This window comes from Apus apus, chromosome Z, assembly GCF_020740795.1.
Source record: "Apus apus isolate bApuApu2 chromosome Z, bApuApu2.pri.cur, whole genome shotgun sequence".
NCBI classification, from domain to species: domain Eukaryota; kingdom Metazoa; phylum Chordata; class Aves; order Apodiformes; family Apodidae; genus Apus; species Apus apus.
In genome coordinates, this window is record NC_067312.1 from 2,192,956 (window position 1) to 2,212,625 (window position 19,670).

Below are 19,670 nucleotides of genomic sequence, written 5' to 3' on the forward strand. Positions count from 1 at the left end.
AAGAGGTACATCTGGCTGCAGGAAAAATGGAGCTTTTCCACTTGTGGTGACTTAACCTGAGCTTCCCAAGCCTGTGCTGAAGCTCTCAGTTTCTGCACGGGTCTCCTGGATGTCTGAGGAGGCAAAAAAAAGCCCAAGAGAAAGGGCAAAAGAAATTGCTGCTGGCAAAGGGAACTCTGAAAGAGCACTTGGGTTCAACCAAAGTGAACCCAAGGTGCTAGGGTGGGTTTGAGCTCTCTCTCTCTGTTCCTCACCTCTCAGTCCACACAATTCTCAGCTTTTTGGTACTACAAGCCAAAGTGCACAGGGTTTGCTGAGACCAGGTGGGGCTGGAGGAGACACGGTGGTAGATCCCAGGCCAGGCTTCTTGGCTTCCTCTAGATGCAATGGAAGGAAACCAAGTTTTGCCTCGTCAGCTTAATTATTAATAATTAGTCCAGTTCTAGAAGCACTGAATGGGAAAATGTGACACATGAGAGTAAAAGGGAAGAGCTGAGCCTTATTTCATCCCTTCAAAGAGATGGCCTTCATGGTGCTCCTGGCCACATCTCAGACTCCAGCTGAGTGGTGACCCTGCAGCACCTTCTGCAATTAGAGGGGCCGAGGCAGAAGCACCCCTAAAAGGATGGCCCTGAAGGATGGCAAGCTGGGCTCCTGTCCTCACTCTTGGGGCTGGTTCCCTCTCACTGAACCATCCAGGGAAAAGCTGAGGGTGAATACAGGGAGATGCCCCATGGCCAAGGGACCAGCAGGCAACTTGCTTTTGTGGGACTGACCACTGTCTCCGTTTGTCCATCTTATCTCTGCCTCTGGCCCCTTTTGGAGCACTGTGTCCAGTTCTGGGCTCCTCAGCTCAGGAAGGACAAGGAACTGCTGGAGACAGTCCAGCACAGGGACACTGAGGGGACTGAAGCATCTGCCCCATGAGAAAAGACTGAGAGAGATGGGGCTGTTCACCCTGGAGAAGAGGAGACTGAGGGGGGAATCTCATCAGTGCTTATAAATATCTCCAGGGGGTGTCAGGAGGATGGGACCAGTCTCTTTTCTGCAATGTCCAGTGACAGGACAAGGGGCAATGGGCACAAGGTGGAGCACAGGAGGTTCAAGTTAAATATAAGGAAAAACTTCTTTGCTGTGAGGGTGACAGAGCCCTGGGACAGGCTGCCCAGAAAGGCTGTGGAGTCTCCTGCTCTGGAGACTTCCCAGACCCATCTGGACATGTTCCTGTGGGACCTGCCCTGGGTGTTCCTGCTGCAGCAGGGGGGTTGGACTAGATGATCCTCAGAGGTCCCTTCCAACCCCTAACATTCTGTGATCCTATGACAACAAATCCAAAGGACCCAGCTGACCAGCATTCCCTGAAAACAGGAGTTCTTCTCCAGAGTTACTTTCCCAGAGTTCCCCAATGCCAGCCCTACCATTAAGCAACCCCTGTTTTTCCTTTTCTCCTTGGTTCTCCAAGTCTGTCTTCATGACAAATCATTATTTCAGAGGCTTAATGAAAACAGCTGTGAAGACCAACAGTGGCCATAAAAACCATGGCAGCAGATGACTAAAAATGTGGACTATTTTCATGGACCTCCAAGCAGAGTCCCAAGGGTTTCTCAGCTGATGAGGCCAGGATCCCTCATTCACTTGGAAAGACAAATTCAAAGGGAGCTCCAGGACAAACTGCAGCAGAGTAACAGCCAATAAACAGGTTCTGAAGAACAGAAGAGGGGCAGAAGGAGAATAATAAAATCTGTGGTTGCACCAAGATGATGTGGGGGAAAAATAAAACTGACTTGTCTATCCCTGTGGAGCCACCACAACCTTTTGTTGGGTGCTGGAAGGTGGTAAAAGACAAAGAGACAACAGTTTTAGGGGATTTGAGCCTTAATTTTATTCCCAATCCCCTTTCCCACCTCCTATCTACCCTAGTTTTAATGCCAGGAAAGCTTCTGGGGTCCTTTCAGAGAGCAAATACTGAAAATATTCTATGTTGGAAAATTCTCCTGGTCTGCAGCCCATAAATCCCAACGGTTTAATGGATACATCTGAGGTCAAAGTCCTTCTTCAAACCTGCAGGACAACCAGAGGGAAGGGTCAGGAGCCCCCACAATGCCCTGTGGAGCCTCCTGAGCATGGAGAGGCCAAGGAAGGGTTGCAGTTGCTTATGCAGAGAATGATAGAATCCAATTCCCAAGAAACATCGTGCATGTAAGAACAATGCAGGAAATGTGGAGAGCTGGTCCCTCCTTATGAACACTGAGCACATTTTACAGTTTCAATTTACCTCTCACTCACCTTTTCACTGCAGGCAACACATCAGTTTCACTCTTTGCTCCACGTATCACCCGAGATTTTATAATCAGGGCCCCCTGTGCCATAAAATACAGGGATGAGGGAATTCAGGAAGTTTCTTTTCTCCTTTCATCCCTTCTCTCTCTCTCTCCCACCTCACTCTGGGCAAGGAAAGAGTTTGCCCTCACGTTGCTGTTGGGGTTCCTGAGATAGGACTGCTTTTGGGGTGGCTTCTTGCCCCCCATTTTCCTCAGGTCCCATTTGCCAGGTCTGATCTCCTGATGTGCTTTTTTCCTGGGGAGCAGCACAGCCTTTTGGCATCAGGAACAAACTCTTCACAGTGAGGGTGGTGAGACCCTGGCCCAGGCTGCCCAGGGAAGCTGTGGCTGCCCCATCCCTGGCAGTGTTGAAGGGCAGGTTGGATGGGGCTTGGAGCAACCTGGGCTGGTGGGAGGTGTCCCTGGCCATGCAAGGAGGGTGGGACTAGATGATCTTTCAGCTCCCTTCCAACCTTGATTTGCACTGACCTTTCTGCTCCCTTCACTCCTCCAAGGGGCTCTGGGTGCCCTCAGGGGGGCTCTCCACCCCCATCTCCCAGCACAAGACCCAACCACGAGGTTGTGATGAGCTTTTCCTTCCCACCAAACCCGCTCAGCACTGCAGCCATCTCTCTCTAGCTGGTTTAATTCATTAAAGCTCAAGCATCATGACAAGATGTCTGTGATTAACAGAGCAGCACGGGTGCTAATTAAAGAAGGATAACAGCCATCCCTCACTTGAATACCTTGCAAAGGGACAGATCCTGCAAGCCATTACATCTCAGCTGCCTTTGCCACCGGGCCTGAGCTTAAAACCCTCCTGCTGCAAAGCAGGGGCTGTGTTCATCAGGATTAGCTCATTGATTCCCACACCGGGAGGATCTGGCAGGAGCATGATGAGATTCATCCTCTTGTTCCCACTCAGCCTCCCTGCCCCCCAGCAAAAGCTTTTCAAATGTCCTTTATCCCTTTCTCACCACATTCCCCACCCTCCCCCCGACATGGTCATCTCCCACCTGAAGAGGTCAAGCAGCAGAGATACCACGGTGGAGGGTGAAGCAGAACAAGACCAGGGAGTTTGGTGCCTCCCAGCCCTGTGATGGACGTCCATATCTTTAAGAGATGTCTCCAAGCTTTAGTCACAGCACTGGAATTACTGAAGCAGAGGGAAATATGGACAAGCCTCCCGTAGCTTTCAGCTCCCAGGCCAGCAACTGCTTCGAGGCTGAAATGTAATTAGTCCCTCCCATCAATAAAGATGGGCTCCTGGTGGCCAGCTCTGCAGGAACATCCTGCAGAGAGCCCTGAGGACGGTCACTCTTCAGGGCTGAACAAGGCTAAAGGCAACGCTTCTGCTGTCATCTTGGCAAAAAGCCCCTTCCCTTCCCTCCTGCAGCTCATGCTGGAAACTACAGGATCTGGTTCCTTGCTTTGTAAGCTCCTGCACCTCCCAGGATGGGAGGTGTCTATCATGGAGTTGGGGGGCTTCCTGCCCTGCCCATTCCGAGACCCTTCACACACCCTGATTATGGAATGGTTTGGGTGGGAAGGGACCTTCAAGATCATCTAGATCCAACCCCCCTGCATGGGCAGGGACACCTCCCACCAGCCCAGGTTGCTCCAAGCCCCATCCAACCTGCCCTTCAACACTGCCAGGGATGGGGCAGCCACAGCTTCTCTGGGCAACCTGGGCCAGGCTCTCACCACCCTCACAGCAAAGAATTTCTTCCTGATGCTGCCAGACTATGCTCTCCCCCCCAGGAAAAAAGCACATCAGGAGACCAGACCTGGCAGACGGGACCTGAGGGAAGTGGGGGGCAAGAAGCCACCCCAAAAGCAGTCCCATCTCAGAGGAATGAGCTGTTCCCCAAACCTCACTATGAACATGCCAGTGACAGGAACCACTCAGCCTTTGCAGGATGCTGAAGAACAAGTAATGCTCTTGTGCAGAGTGTCCTCAGTGACCTCAGTGCTGGGGTCTCCACCAAAGACACCCCATCCTGATACCCCAGAAAGCATCACAAGGCTTTGCACAGACACTGGCAAGCACCTGAACCTGTCTAAAAGCGGCTGCCAAGTCAGAAGGCTTCTGCTGTGAGCTCCTCTGCGTGAAGCTCTTGCTAATGACCACCAGCAGAGTCTGTCTCCCCGGGCAGAATGGGACCCTCTGTCACCAGAGCTGCTCACAGCAGAGAGTCAGAGCTGAGCTGCAGCCAAATCAATGAGCACACCCTGAGTTTCTGAACATGGTTTTTATCCTTCCAGCTCTGCTCGAGCTGCCCCTGCCTGGCCCATCAGGTACCCTGGGTAAGCTGAAGTTGCCTGTTTCTCATGAAGGTTTTTTCCCTCGGGATCTAGCAAGCCCTGACAATCCAGCTGCACCAAACAGCCTACTCAGAAGTGAATCATACACTTATTTTCCCCAAAATAATACTTATCAGATGCTTTTAATAGTAGGATCCAAACAGAAACCCATTGAGGAGGAGGCAAGCAGAGCTACCACCAGCAAAGGTTCAGAAGGCACCAAGTAGCACCAGCAGGAAGGCAAAATCTCTGTGAGCCCGTGGGAAAAGCAGGAGGAAAGAGGCAAAACTGAAGGGAAGCAGCTGAAAAATGACCCCAGAATCCTGGCTTGAGCAGTAGGAAAGCACAGACAGCTTTTCCATCCATACCAGTGCACCGTAAGCACATAGAGAATCGTCCCTCAGCTCTGCTGTCCAAACCTCTTGCAGGAAAATAGGAGTTTTCATCCTGAAGGGCTAGGGCACTTGTGGCCAGGCCAAATTACAACACTCAGGACCAAAAAAAAGTAAGAAAAAAAAAACCAAAACCAGACAACGCTCATTAGTTCCCAGAAAGAACAAAACACAATGAAGAACTTGCTGACACTCGCTGAGATTTTAAGCGGTGCGGGAAAACCACCCGGCTAACCCCAGCCAGACAGAGGGGCTTGGGAAATCAGCTGTGGAAGGGGGGGGGGAACTGTGAGCAGGGTGTGAGGAAAAAAAAAGGTCTGGTGAAAAGTGCTCCAGGCTCCACAGTCTGCAGCCAGACAGCCACCAGACAGTGCCTTGAACAAACACGGCTCAGCACCCGCGGCCAACGCGCCCTCTCCCACCAGCCAAGGGACATTTGTTTGACATGGCAGCGAGCTGGAAAAGCCCAGCTCTGTCTCTCTGAAGCCTGCGTTAAGCCAAGCATGATAAATATATATATTTATTGTAGCTGGTGCCTTTCACTGCACCTGTAGCCTCCATCCTGCTTCCCTCCCCAGCCTCTGTTCTCACCCCGCGCGGCTGCCGACGCATCGATTTCAAACCTGAATTATTTCCGTTGCCAAAAGAAAGCAGCTCCTAGAACTGGGTGACTCAGAAGCCTCTCCCCGAGTCATAAATCAGAGTGGAAACGTGATACCTCATGGGGGTAAATCACTTTGCCCTTCTGGTTTGGCACCTATGGTCTTTTTTCTTCTCAAGCAATAAAAAAAGGATGAGAAGATCCATGCTCTGTCAGAGAGCTGGGCCTCTGCAGGTCAGGGCTCTGCCTGTGTTATCACTGGAGGGGCTGGAGCAAGATAAGCAAAAAGCAGGATGGTTATTAAATTAAAAAAAAATATAGAGGAACAAGTCTAGAGATTTTTTTTCACTGTGACTGAGGAGCCTGCAGCAGGAATTTGCCCCAAAGGAGGTATGTGCAGCACGCGGGGGGATGGTGGAGCAGCTCCTTTGACTTGCCTCTACCCTCCACGGGCCCCAGGAGGTACCTCTGGGAGCAGAGAGCTTGATGGTCTCACAAAACACAGAAGTGCTTGCACTTGTGTCCCTCAGAGATTAACCTCCCTGTTCATCTCTCTGCTCACTGACCAGTCTCATCCAGTTTGTTTGGGGGACCGGGGTTGGACCGCTGGCAGATCTGCATGCTCAGCTTGGGAAAAGAAGGAAGCCAGACTTGATGCGGGGGGGGGAAACCAACACAAAACCAACCTGCATTTGTCTGCAGAAACCATTTCATAAAAGGTTTCCACCCCCACTGCTGTCCTGCACTGATGGCCCCAGGCTGCTGCAGCCCCAAGGCAGCAGATGTTCCCCAAGGGATGGAGAAAGGAAAGAGGGTAAAACTGGAACAACCAAAAGGACCACATCCAGCCCACCTGTCCCACACATCCAACCTGCCTGGAGGAGAAGGCAGGTCTCTCCCAACAACAGGGCCTCCACATCCCAAACTTCAACCCTTCACTTGATCTGACTCTCAAAAGAGCAGGGCCACCAGGTCCCACACAGATGCTGGAGACCATGAATCCAAACCAACAACTTAACACAGCCAAACTTCTCTTCTACTCTAGGCTAAAGGTTTCTGGGGACTTCATGCTTCCCAGTCTCCTGATTTTGGGAAGACTGTGGTTTGTAGCCACGGGTTATCAGGCCTGGCAGAGCCCCTTTCCAAAACCAAGAGCAGTGGAAGGAACGTAGCCTCATCAAACATAACACGGGAGAGATTTTCTAGAGAATTAAAACCAAAAGTGTTGTAAGTCCTGGTCCTAAAATAGCCTGAGGAAAATCAAAAAACATTCCTGGTGACTTTTAGCCACCTGGATAATAGATGGGGAATAAAAGGCTTTGCTGGAGCACTGCTAAATCTTGCTCTCTGTGTAATCACCTACTACTATAATGAGATTACGTTGGATTAGCTGTATTTTAAGGGAATACTAAAGAACTGGACAGCCCTTCAAGGCAGGTTTTAATGCTACACAGAATAATACCAGAAAGACATCAAACCCAGTAGCTATTTTTAGAAAAAAATCCCTTAAGTAACCCAGGTGGGCAGAGCTTGGAAGGCAGGAGATGTGAGTTATAGCAGGCTGTGGCTGAATGAATGAATCTTGCAGAGAAAAACAGGTTCATCCCTGGTTTCCCTTGGCTGAGTTGCAGGAGAAATTAATTCAGCCAGACCTGGGGCTGCATTCCTCCCAGGCTGTGTTGTGAAACAGACTCAAATGTTGGAGGGAATGAGCAGCACAGGATGTACTTTGCTAGGAGCTAAGATTGGATGGGGCTTGGAGCAACCTGGGCTGGTGGGAGGTGTCCCTGTCCATGGCAGGGGGGTTGGAACTGGATGATCTTGAAGGTCCCTTCCAACCCAGACCATTTGATGATTCTAAGAGAGGAAAACATGAGGCCAGGATAGTGCAGGAGGAAGGTGCTGGGGTTGTGCCTGCTGCCCTGTGGGTACCTGCACTCCCCCACCCCACAGCCCTACAGAGATGACAAGCCCCAAGTCCTCTCCTGGGCTGTAGACAGGACACATGCCTGGGAAGGTGCCCCCCAACCACATCTGAAATTCGACTTCACCTTCCTGGCATCCTTCACCACATGCTGTGTCCCACACAGAGGGTGAGGGTAGCAGTTCACCCTCTGTTCACTCTCATCTTCTTCTGACTGCCCTCAAGATTTAAGAGGAACTCTCCCAGAACCTAGTTTTTATCCTTGGAGCCTGCAAAATACCCAGCAACTTCAAAATAACCTGGACACTGCACTGTCCAAAGGCCTTTACTCTGCTTTTCCAGGATGGATCCAAGCCTTGAGGATTGAAGCCTGGACATTTTTGCTCCCCATGTTCTATCCAGCTGCATCTCTGCACCTTCCCTCTCACTCTGACTCAACCAAGGCTCACAAATAAAATCCCAATTAGGGATTAAACATCAGAGCAGCACAGCAGAAGGATGGTCCCTACCCCAGGCATCTCACAGCCTGGGATCTTCAGCTCCCACCGGGGTGAAGCCACAAAAATAACCCATTAAAAAGATACTTAATTGCCTTGCCAGTGGTTTGCACAAACTCCAGCTCAAAGGTTAAAATTAATTAAGCCTTAAATAGCAAACGGGCTCCTGATGCAGGCACCCCATCTGTTTTGGGACACACCACACAAGCTGCTGCCTAGATGCAATTAAGAAAGTAATGAGGTCAATAGTTTTCATACCAGAAAGTGGTCTTAACCAGGATGAAAAAATTGAGAGGGTGCAACTATGGTCCTTCAGAGCCCTTGGAAGATCTGTTCCATACCATGTGAAGCTGGAAATTCCCAGAGGTTGGTCAGAGCTTTGTGTCCAAGTTTACCCTTACTCAGGAGGAGAAATGTTCCACCACCACGTTTATTGAAAAAAAATATATGCAAACAGAGGGGAGGATGTGCAGCAAAGTTCAAAACGCAGCACAGGTGGAGCACTGCCTGCTACACAGGGATCATCTGAACCAGCAGGAGGCCACGGAGATGGTGAGAAGGCTGGAGCAGCTCTGCTCTGGAGCCAGGCTGGGAGAGTTGGGGTGTTCAGCCTGGAGAAGAGAAGGCTCCAGGGAGACCTTAGAGAACCTTCCAGGGCCTGAAGGGGCTCCAGGAAAGCTGGGGAGGGGCTTGGGACAAGGGCAGGGAGGGATGGGATGAGGAGGAATGGATTTAAGCTGGAAGAGGGAGATTGAGGTGAGACATGAGGAGGAAATTCTTTGGTGTGAGGGTGGTGAGACCCTGGCCCAGGTTGCCCAGAGAAGATGTGGCTGCCCCAGCCCTGGCAGTGTTGAAGGCAGGTTGGATGGGGCTTGGAGCAACCTGGGCTGGTGGGAGGTGTCCCTGCCCATGCAGGGGGGTTGGAACTGGATGATATTTAAGGTCCCTTCCAACCCAAACCAGTCAGTCTGTGATTCTATAAGACCTGGGTGCAGGGAGTGAGACAGCAGCTCTGCAGGTGACCTGGGGCTGCTGAAGGCTTAGGCTGGTTTGCTCCGTTTTCACATCTGATGCTTTCAATGCAGGGCCAGAGCATCAACCAGCCCCTGTGGCCATACCTGAGCTGATATGACCTTTTCCTGCTTCGTTGAGAGCTGTGCAAGTCAAGCCCTCTGCACCAGCTTGGGCTCTAGACCACCAGTGCCCAGGATTTAGCCAAATACTGCTCTGAAACCACCCTTCCTGCTCTGCACAGGGCCCTGAGGGACTGACCAGCATGGACCAATTTCACAGCATTAACCCATCCCTTGACTTCTGGCTCCAGTGGGGGGTAAGACACCCATCTTGCAAGAGGAATCATGCTAAGAAACCTTGGCTGAGTGGTTTGGTTTGCAAAACCCAAGTCTCTGAGCCTTCCTTTTCCCCACTTTCAGTATCATTTGCTCGAAAGATGCTTCTGTTTCTGAAGCATTTTGCAGATCCTACAGGGCTCTGCTGGGATGAAGGAAAGCTGACCAACTTCTCACAGCAATAAAGATGTTTTTTTCTCTCTGAGCAGTCACAGACAGATGAGATTTATTCAGATAAAAGAGGCCAGTGTCGATGATGAGCTTAGAATCCAGGATGTAAACCTGAATCATGGGGGAGATTTGGAGACTCCATGAGAACGGAGTTAGACACTGGAACAGGCTGCCCAGGGAGGTGGTGGAGTCACCATCCCTGGAAGTGTTTAAAAGAAAGATAGATACAGTGCTTAGTGACATGATTTAAGCACTAAACGGGTAGATTAGGTCATGGTAGGTGGACTCAGGTTATGGTTGGACTTGCTGATCTTCAAGGTCCCTTCCAACCAGGATGACTCTATGATTCTATGAATATGCTGTGTTACAAGCAGCATCCCCACACAATTCCCTGCAGGACTGTCTGTCCTTCCTCAGTCTCACAGCACTGGTGAGGTGAGCACAAGCACTAATCCACACTCTCCCACGGAGAACAAGGAGTTTTCCAGGCTTTGCCCTCAAACTTCTCCCCTGGCTGTTCAGCTGCTGCATTCCTGCATCCCTGTGATCTGCTGAAACACACCAGTCCTGAAAAGACATTGCAAGAATCGTAATGGGAATTTCCTTCAAACTTCTCTCCTTTTTCCAAGCCCCACTCTGCCCCTTTGAAGAGCAGACAGCAACCAGTTTTCCAGCTCAGAGATGTTGGGTTTGTGGTTTAATTCATCCCTAGACTCATCTAACAGAGGAGATCGTGCCATTTCTAATGACTTCAGGAAACAAAGACCTTTCAAAGCCTTTCCCGACTGCAGAATTGCCTCCCTGCTCTCCAAACACACAAGATAATGAGGCCCTTCAAGTGCAGTGATCCAACTCCTTCCTACCAACCCGATTAGAGCTGCTAACGATCTTCCTTGTGGCTCCCCCGTCCCCATCCAGCCCAGCAGAACGTTCTCGGCAGCATTTACACCGTGTTAATCACTCGGTATTTAGCAGAAATGCGAGGTGGGAGTGCTGAGCTGTCCTGCTCACCTGCTTTCACCTCGCAGGCTGCAGCGATGTGATCACTAACCCTGGGCAGAACCCAGAGCCCCTTCAACCCCTGCTCTTAAAACCCAGCGGGTATTTTGGGAGCGGCCACCTCCTCACTCTCTGAATTTGTGTTTTCTTTTTCAACAAGCAGAACGAGCCTCTGTCTAATAAAGAAGAGTCGGGAGAAGCTGGAATGTGAGATAAGTTGACAAGTCAGTAATAGCAACCACTGATGTTGTTCAGCAAATGTGAAGCCCATCAGGGTGCTATCTGAGATTTCCCTGCTGCTTATTCAAAGTGAGAAAGGAAATCAAGAAATCATGGAATCTTTTAGGTTGGAAAAGAGCTTTAAGAACATCCAATCCAGCCATCCTCCCAGCCCTGCCCAGGCCACCCCTGCCCCATGTCCCTCAGCACCACATCTACACGGCTTGGAAACCCCTCCAGGGATGGGGACTCCAGCCCTGCCCTGGGCAGCCTGGGCCAGGGCCTGACAACCCTTGCCAGCAAGAAATGCTGCCCAAGATCCCATCTCAGCCTCCCCTGGCACCACTGCAGCCCATCTCCTCTTGTCCCATCCCTTGTTCCTGGGGAGCAGAGCCCGACCCCCCTGGCTCCAACCTCCTCTCAGGCAGCTGCAGAGCCAGCAGGTCTCCCCTCAGCCTCCTTTGCTCCAGGCTGGACACCCCCAGCTCCCTCAGCTGCTCCTCCTCACACTTGTGCTCAGAAACATTACCACGCATGCTGTGATCCCTTCACAGCCCCCAGTTATGACTCCAGCTTTCTTCTCCTGAAAGAATCTCATCAAATTTCACCTGTCCTTTTTTGCCTCTCACCAAAGAACCCAAGCCTGACCTCACAAGTAAAACAAACACGCAGAATAAAAAAAAGGAAATCCAGAAAAAGGAGCATATGAAACGTCAACCTTGCATGAAAACTTATCTCACTGATGTTTAGCAAACAGCAGAGTGGGTGTGCAGGTGTGAGGCACATCTGGATGCACATCTGCCCCCAGTCCTGCAGCAACCCCTTCAACCCAGCAGTAACACCAGCAGCAGCAAGAGCTGCCCCTTCCCACCCTGCCAACATTCACTTCTGCCTCCTGAGGCTTCCCTTCTTGGCTCCCCCATAAAACTGCTTGCCTGCCAGCTGCCTGGACACCCATTCCCTGCTCCCAGTTTTCCTTAGGGAGACGACAAGCCTTGCCCACCTTCACAGGAACAGCAGCAGTCTGCTCCGTGCTCACCACTGCAGTAAAGAAAGCAGGTCTTTAATCCTAATTTATGGCATTTCTGGCCACACTCAGCCTGGGAGACAAGTGGAAGGAAACTAAGGCTCATTCCAGGCCCAGAGGAAAAGCTTTCTGAAGTTGATACAACCTCAAATTTAAAAAAAACACACAACACCAAAACAGGGAGAAAAGAGAATTCCCAGAGCAAAAGAATTCTAATTCTTAAAAGAAATAACCTGAAACACTCTTCATTGCTTGTCAAGGAGATTCAAACCAGTCCCAACATTTCAACCTGCAAGTCTGACAGAAATGTAAAGAAACAACCTGCTTTTTTTTGCTCTCCTCTCCCCATTCTCCTTGATCTGATTTTCATTGGAACCAGTCCCAGCTGAACCAGATCTCCAGAAACCCAGCACCTACCCTCTGTCCTTGAAGACATTTTAAGCAGGGACCTATTTCCACATTCTCATTTCCAGCCCTGCCTCCTCCCAGCAGGCCAGGGTTGCATTTACCTTTACCCAAAGGCACTTTGTAATAGCTCAGAACTTTCCCTATTTTCACAGAACAGAGGGAATTAATGGAGCACACAGCCCTAGCTAGGGACCAGGTCCAACCAGTGCTGTGACATCAGAGATGGCACTGCCAGCCTGGATTGCTGGGATGCCCAGGACAGGCCATCTCCCCCAGGTCCTTTGGGAACAACCCAGGAGGATTCAACATTGCCTCCTCCTGCCCTGCTTCACTTACACCTTGGAGCAAGTCCCTCTCAGGGTCTGGAGATGACCTGCAGTTTCCTTCAGGAAGGAAATTCAGGAAGAGGGCTTAGGAAGCCTCCAGAGGGAAGCAAGCTGTACCTTGAAACATGAAATGTGATTAGGCCCTTTATCTTCATTTACATAGCTAATTGTTACAGGTGTATCAGTTGCCATGTAATTAATAGTGTTGTAAAATCAGGTGTAGCCAAGAACTAGCTTGTGCAAACAAGCCGAGCAGCTGGGACAGATGGACACAGATGGGTATCAGCCAGGGAGTTATTGGCTCTTCCCTGAATCCATAGGGATCCTACAATGAAGCTGAGATACAGCTTAGCTGCTTCCCTAGCAAAGAGTCTGGACTTGGAAGGTCTCTCATAGCTCAGCCTGGGAGTAAGGCAACAGCTTGGGCAGTGGTGGGGATGCTGAGAGGGCTGGAGCAGCTCTGCTCTGGAGCCAGGCTGGGAGAGTTGGGGTGTTCAGCCTGGAGAAGAGAAGGCTCCAGGGAGACCTTAGAGCACCTTCCAGTGCCTGAAGGGGCTCCAGGAAAGCTGGGGAGGGGCTTGGGACAAGGGCAGGGGGGGATGGGATGAGGGGGATGGATTAAAACTGGAAGGAGGGAGATTGAGGTGAGACATGAGGAGGAAATTCTTTGGTGTGAGGGTGGTGAGACCCTGGCCCAGGTTGCCCAGGGAAGCTGTGGCTGCCCCATCCCTGGCAGTGTTGAAGGGCAGGTTGGATGGGGCTTGGAGCAACCTGGGCTGGTGGGAGGTGTCCCTGCCCATGCAGGGGGGTTGGAACTGGATGATCTTTAAGGTCTGTTCCAGCCCAAACCAAAAAAGAAAAAAGGAAGCAAGCTGCTCCACAGATCAGCTGTCCACCCACAAAACCCCACGAGCATCCCCACCAGTGACCTGATGGACACACACACACATCCAGGCACCACTTCTCCCATCCCTAGGGATGCTCACATCCCTTCATCCCAAGAATGCCCTGAGAAGCATGCTGAGAGCCACCAGGGAGGGCTGGGCTGCAGCACCGTGGGCTGGCCAGCTTCCTACAGAGCTGACTGTTGGGTATAATATAGAAACTTGTTCCAGGCACAACCACGCCGGCTGCTTTTTAAAGACAAGCTGAGCTGGGATGCAAAGTGCTGCAGGAACAAGCAGCACCAACTCCCCCTGCAGCCTCCAAGCCAAGGGATGTTGTTGGGAAAGAGATTTGGGAGCTTTACCCTCTCCTGACTCGGCCCCCAGGGAGAGGAAGAGTCCACAAGGTCATCGTGGCACCTTCAGGGGGAGGGAAATCGGCTCCTGTAAATCTTCAGATATAATTGCTCCTGGAAAGCCCTCAAAGCAGATCACTGTTTAACCGGATCACAGACAAGCCATGCTGGCTTCCCAGAGCTGAGCTTGGGCTGCACCAGTTAGCATCATGTCTGCCTGGGAAGTGCAGCTGATGAGGTGCACGGGTTGGTTAGGAGGAGCATGAAGAGACCGGGGCACAAAAGAAGAGACTTGGCGCTTAAATGTGCAAAAATAATTCAATTTTGTTCTTGGAGACCACTCACTGGGCACTCGCAGGCAACAGGCACCAAACTCACTCTTTTCTAGTGGCCCTCCAGTGCCTGAAGGGGCTCCAGGAAAGCTGGGGAGGGGCTTGGGACAAGGACAGGGAGTGAGAGAACAAGGAGGAATGGATTAAAACTGGAAGAGGGAGATTGAGGTGAGACATGAGGAGGAAATTCTTTGCTGTGAGGGTGGTGAGACCCTGGCCCAGGTTGCCCAGAGAAGCTGTGGCTGCCCCATCCCTGGCAGTGTTGAAGGGCAGGTTGGATGGGGCTTGGAGCAACCTGGGCTGGTGGGAGGTGTCCCTGCCCATGCAGGGGGGTTGGAACTAGATCATCTTTAAGGTCCCTTCCAACCCAAACCAGTCTATGATTCTACACATTCAGCTCTGCTGGTACAAGGAGGACAACGTCTTCCCACCATTCATCATAGACATTCACCCAAAGAAGCAAATAAAAATACCACAATGCAAACAGCTATTGAATAATCAATACTAAAGCCAAGGAACACACCAGTAAGTCTTTGGGATGAAAAGCCACTGCTGGCACGTGGAGCAGCTCTCGTTTCAGTGGTAATTGCCCAGAGATCAGCAGCAGATCAACTCGACTAGGAGGAAGCCAAAATGAACTACCATGTTTAATGCAAGTCCTTTCCCATGACAGCTTCTGTCTGTGCCAGGCACAGAATCTACCAGCCCAAAATAATGGCAGTGGTGTCAAAATTTAAGAGGGCAAGCTGAAAGCCATTGTTAGCATCATTGAAAATAAAGGACTCACTTGAAGCATCTACCAAAGATCATCATAGAATCCCAGACTGGTTTGGGTTGGAAGAGATCTTAAAGATCATCTAGTTCCAACCCCCCTGCATGGGCAGGGACACCTCCCACCAGCCCAGGTTGCTCAGAGCCCCATCCAACCTGCCCTTCAGCACTTCCAGGGAGGAGTCAGATCTCAAAAGATCCCAAAAGTCACAAATCCAGAGAAGAAGCAAGAGTTAAATCAGGCAAAAATCTTTCTGGCAAAAAATGAGACATGACAAATGCACAGAAACAGGGTCTTTGTAAAAGGCAAAGGAAGAGGAAAAAGAAATGGCATTGAAAAGAAGTGTCCAGGGTTGGTGACTGATGAGGAACTCTGAAGGATTCCATTAAATCTGAACAGCCAATGGAATAAATTGTAGAGTGAGGCACTATTTAAGCATGGTAGGAATAGAGAATTAGAGAGCTGCTTGATTAGGTAAAACTGGAAGAGAGTACCTGTGCTGCTGATGGGATGCTGGGGATGGGATAAAACAGTTCACAAGATGAGAGAAACTCAGATGGACCCTCTGCATCCCAAACAGGGTCTTTCCCAACCACCTCTCATATACCCCACCCTTAATGACAGCTTTCAGGCTTGCCAAACACCTGCTAAAATAAAGCATTTTAAAAATCAATGGGTGTAACAGTATTTTAAGGATGAAAGGTGAAAGGCAGGAGCAGCAGGCAACTTGTGGTCATCTCCAGAGACAACAGCAGGACAGAAATTTCAGGTAAACAGACAAACTGGAGCCTAAAAACACAACTCCAATCAGCCAGCTGAGTTTCCTGGAACTAGGTCTATTTTAAAAACTGATTTTGTCTTTGTCAGCCAACAGGGCTGCGTGACACAGACAAGTGCCTCAACACAGCCTTTCCCCAAACTGCTCCCAAGCAGATAATATTTTGAGGATAAATCTCACACCAGGTGAAACAAACCCCACGCACACTCAGTGTGTGCCAGCACAGCCCCAAGTGTGGCTGTTGATGGGGAGAGAGCAGGGAGGGAAGCCAGCACCTAAGCATGATCCTCAGGGATTTTCCTCACTGCTCAGTCTCATCTGTGATTTGTTTGGGGGGGGAGGGATTATATTAAATAGAAACCTGTAACATTTCAAAAAACAAAGGCAGAAATAAATGGCTGGTGGGTGGATGACACAGTTGCATGGAGACCCAAATCACCTCAGTGGAGGTCACAGTCCACGTTTTCATGTAATCCGAAGGCAATACATGAGGTCAGAAAAGGATTTGGGAAGAGCATGGGGAGTCTCTGCTGCATATGGTGCCAGAGCAAAAGAAGGTGGTCCTGGTAGGTGCAGTTAGAAAGATCACACCAACACATGGCACTGCCAAAGCCACAGCTGCATCCCGACTGGCACCTGGACAACATGGTCACACCAACAAAATCCCAAGGGTGGCCATCAAACCCATCCATGAAGGAACAGAAGCCTCCAGCCTTCTGAGGAAGCTGGGAGGGACAAGTCACCTTTGTGACAAGGGCACCACAACATCCCCCCCCCACCCCAGCAAGTCAAAGCTAGGTAAGTTCAACCTTGAAATGAGATAGCATCTCTCCAGAGTGAGAGCAATTAAATGTTGGCACAAGGTACTGGAGGAAAGGGGGGGAAGCTCACCACTGCTTAGAGCCATTAAAACAAAATTAACAGGCTGGTTTTGAACCCAGCCTTCTCTGTCTGCTGGAGGATGAGCTGCAAAGGCTCCCCTGCAGTTGCATTTCTGCAACACCTCCCACCTGGGGAGGTGGAAAGTTTCAGCAGCCTTTATGCCTCAGAAAGAGGTCTGAGTGGTAGGAGAACAGCAGGGTGATGCTAAAAAAAACCCCACCAGATCAAGGCAAAAGGACCAAAAACAATGTCTGCAGTTGTCGGATGAGATTCATCTCACTTAAATCTAGACCTTTCAAACTCAGGTGTCCCAGTAGAGCCAGCACCCTGAAAGGCATTTGCCTTCCCCACGTCTGAGGTTTAGGACAGGGTGAAACAAATTGAACTCAGGAGGTGCCTGTCCCTTCCTGGGGACAGGGGCAGCTCAGACCAGGCGCTTCCAGACGCCCAAGCGAGGGCAAACAAATCCCATCCACCCAAACAGCTGCAGCTGCCAGCGAGCTGCCTCAACACCACCTGGAAAATCCAGAGGGAATTTCAGCTCATAAAGCCAAATCCGGTTGATTTTGCCTTGAGGAATTGCCCGGCACCCAGGAGGTAGAAGTGAGAAGAGAAGCTACTCTTCATGTCTCTGTTTTAGGTACAGAGACAGAAACCACCTGCACGAAGCCCTCACCCTGGAGAGCTTGAGGTTGGCTGAGATGCTCTACCCACTCCCTTCCCTTTTGCAGGGAGGAGAAATGCTGATGCTCACCTGCTGGATGTGAGATTTACCCTCAAAGCAGCCCATGCAACTCCAAGCCCTGGCTCCTGCGATATCCCAGCTACAGTCCTGCTCTCCCTTTCCCTGCAATCCTCTGCACGGCCACCTCCACGGGGCTTGTCACCTTCAACCCGATGGACGTCTGTCCATCCAGAAGGAGGGAAAAGCACTGAACAGCTGAGCCTCAGCTACATCCCCTGACCGTGTCCCAGGTGGTAAAAGAGACAGGACTGTCCCCAGGCCCTGTCCTGCAGGAGGTCGGGATTCTGCTGCAGACCAGGCGAGGGAAAAGCACTCCTGTGTCTTCTGGGAAGTTCCCAGTGCCGAGCAGGATTAGACGTCCCTAATGAACAGCGAGGAGCAAGCAATCTAGAGCTGAATGCAGGGACCAAACCCCCCTCGGAAGTACCCAAGCACTGCAATTCCAAAACCAAGCCAGCTGCTCCGTCAAGAGAGACCCTCGCTCCCCCACATCACCTTCTCCTCCCGTGACATCCCCGAAGCGCACACACACACACAGGACAGGAACTCGAGGGACAGGTGTCAGAGGTACCCAGACCCCTCAGACCCCCGGCAAAAGCCGAGCTCAGGATGCTCCCCAGAGCCAGGGTGGGGCCGCTGCTCCCCAAAACCCACCCCAGCCCTCAGGGGGCGGCTGGGGGCCAGCAAAGCCTGGCAGGAAAAGCCCCCAGGGGCCAGGCCGGGAGAGGAGCAGAGGAAGAAACCCCGGAGCAATCAACCAGACCGACCCCGCTCCTCGGGAGGGGGAGAGAGGGGCGGGAAGCGGCTTTCCCCTTCTCCGGAGAGGGCGAAGGGGGCTGGGGACCCGCCGGGCAGCCGGGCTGCGAGGAGAGGCGGCTGGGCAAGGCGGCAGGACGGGCACACAAAGCACCTCAGGCGCGGACAGAACCGGGGGGGGACACCCACGGGCGTCCCGGGGGGGGCTCAAGCCCACCGCTCCCAGGAAGGGGGTCCCGGGCAGGCCCCGGGGGGGAGAGGGTGGGGGGGCTGGGCTGAGCCCCGGGAAGGGCGAGGTGACCCCGGAGGGTCCCGCACAGGGCAGGGGCGGGCTTCCCGCCACCGGACCCCGCCTCACAGCCGGGATGGGGGGGGGGGGGGGGCAGGCAGCGGGGACGCAGCACTTACCGGGGCTGCTCCCTCCGATCCGCCCCGGCCCGGGCTGGGCTGGGCTGGGCTGGGTTGATCCGGGCCGGGCTGGGTTCGGCCGGGCTCGGCTCGGCTCGGCTCGGCTCGGCTCGGCGCACCGGCACCGCGCGCCCGCCCCCGCCGCTGACGTCACCCCCCGGCGGCCGCGCGGGGGCCACCTGCCGGGGAGGGGCTGCGGGGGGGGGGGGGACCCGGAGCTGCCTGAGGGGTCCGGGCCCCCCGCACCATTCCCGGGAGGAGCAGCCTGAGGGGATCCAGCCCCCTCACCATTCCCAGGAAAGGCTGCCTGAGGGGATCCAGCCCCCCTCACCATTCCCGGGAAGAGCTGCCTGAGGGGATCCAGCCCCCCTCACCATTCCCGGGAGGAGCAGCCTGAGGGGATCCAGCCCCCCTCACCATTCCCGGGAAGAGCAGTCTGAGGGGATCCAGCCCCCCTCACCATTCCCGGGAGGAGCAGCCTGAGGGGATCCAGCCCCCCTCACCATTCCCAGGAAGAGCAGCCTCAGGGGATCCATCTCCCCCAGGCTTAGCCCCCCGCTGTCCCGTGTACGGAGCCTCCTGAGGGGTCTGTCCCTCTGAGGAGCTGCTGGTGGGGGGTCCCCCCTGGCCCTCACCTCAAGGAGCCCCTCACCGTAGGGGCTGGGGGACAGAAGCGAAGCCCCTCACGCTGAGGCCATCCTGGCTGGGCTTCCTGCCCTTTGCTCCCCCCCGTACTTGCTCACCGGGGTTAACGGGTGGGTTTCCAGGTCTGGCCAGCCCTGCCTTGTCCCCGGGGAGCCCTTGTATCCATCCCCTCCTCAGCTCTGCCGGCCTTTCCTGAGGAGAAAAGCGTAACGGGATTTTGGGGGGTGCCCCAAGGGGCTGGGGGCTGCTACAGGTGAGCTAGCTGAGGTCTTTTCCACCCCCCGGGGTGGCATGAGCAGCTCAGCAGACTTAATGGGGGGGAATAATACATTCCCTCTACGCTGTATTTACAGTGTGAAAGAACAATTAAAGGAAGCTGCCTCAACAGCCTAAGTGGAAGACACGAGATAGTTCGATAGTTATTGATCCCCTCCAGACATGCATGCTGCTTTCTGAGAGCTGGAGGGACTGAGTCTGCCTCCTCTTCTGCAAGGAAGAGCTTGGAAACCATGAGAAAAACATAACAGAGAAAATGGTCTGGTAATTTAAACTCCCAGGGAATTCCACAGGAGGA

At 52.4% G+C, this 19,670-nt stretch overlaps 1 protein-coding gene across 2 annotated transcripts in view; it reads right to left on the bottom strand.

Annotated features, from left to right (window-relative positions):
• The window catches only part of MAPK4 (mitogen-activated protein kinase 4), a 40,295-nt gene extending 21,798 nt beyond the window's left edge, over positions 1-18,497 (bottom strand). Inside the window, exon 1 of one of the 2 annotated variants that reach the window (XM_051642490.1) lies at positions 18,452-18,497. The gene's annotated coding sequence lies outside the window, so the exon portion shown is untranslated. Of the gene's footprint in view, positions 1-5,735; positions 5,766-18,451 lie in introns of those variants that run through there. The other variant, XM_051642491.1, reaches the window with a different exon arrangement.
• Between the last annotated feature and the right edge of the window lie 1,173 nt (positions 18,498-19,670).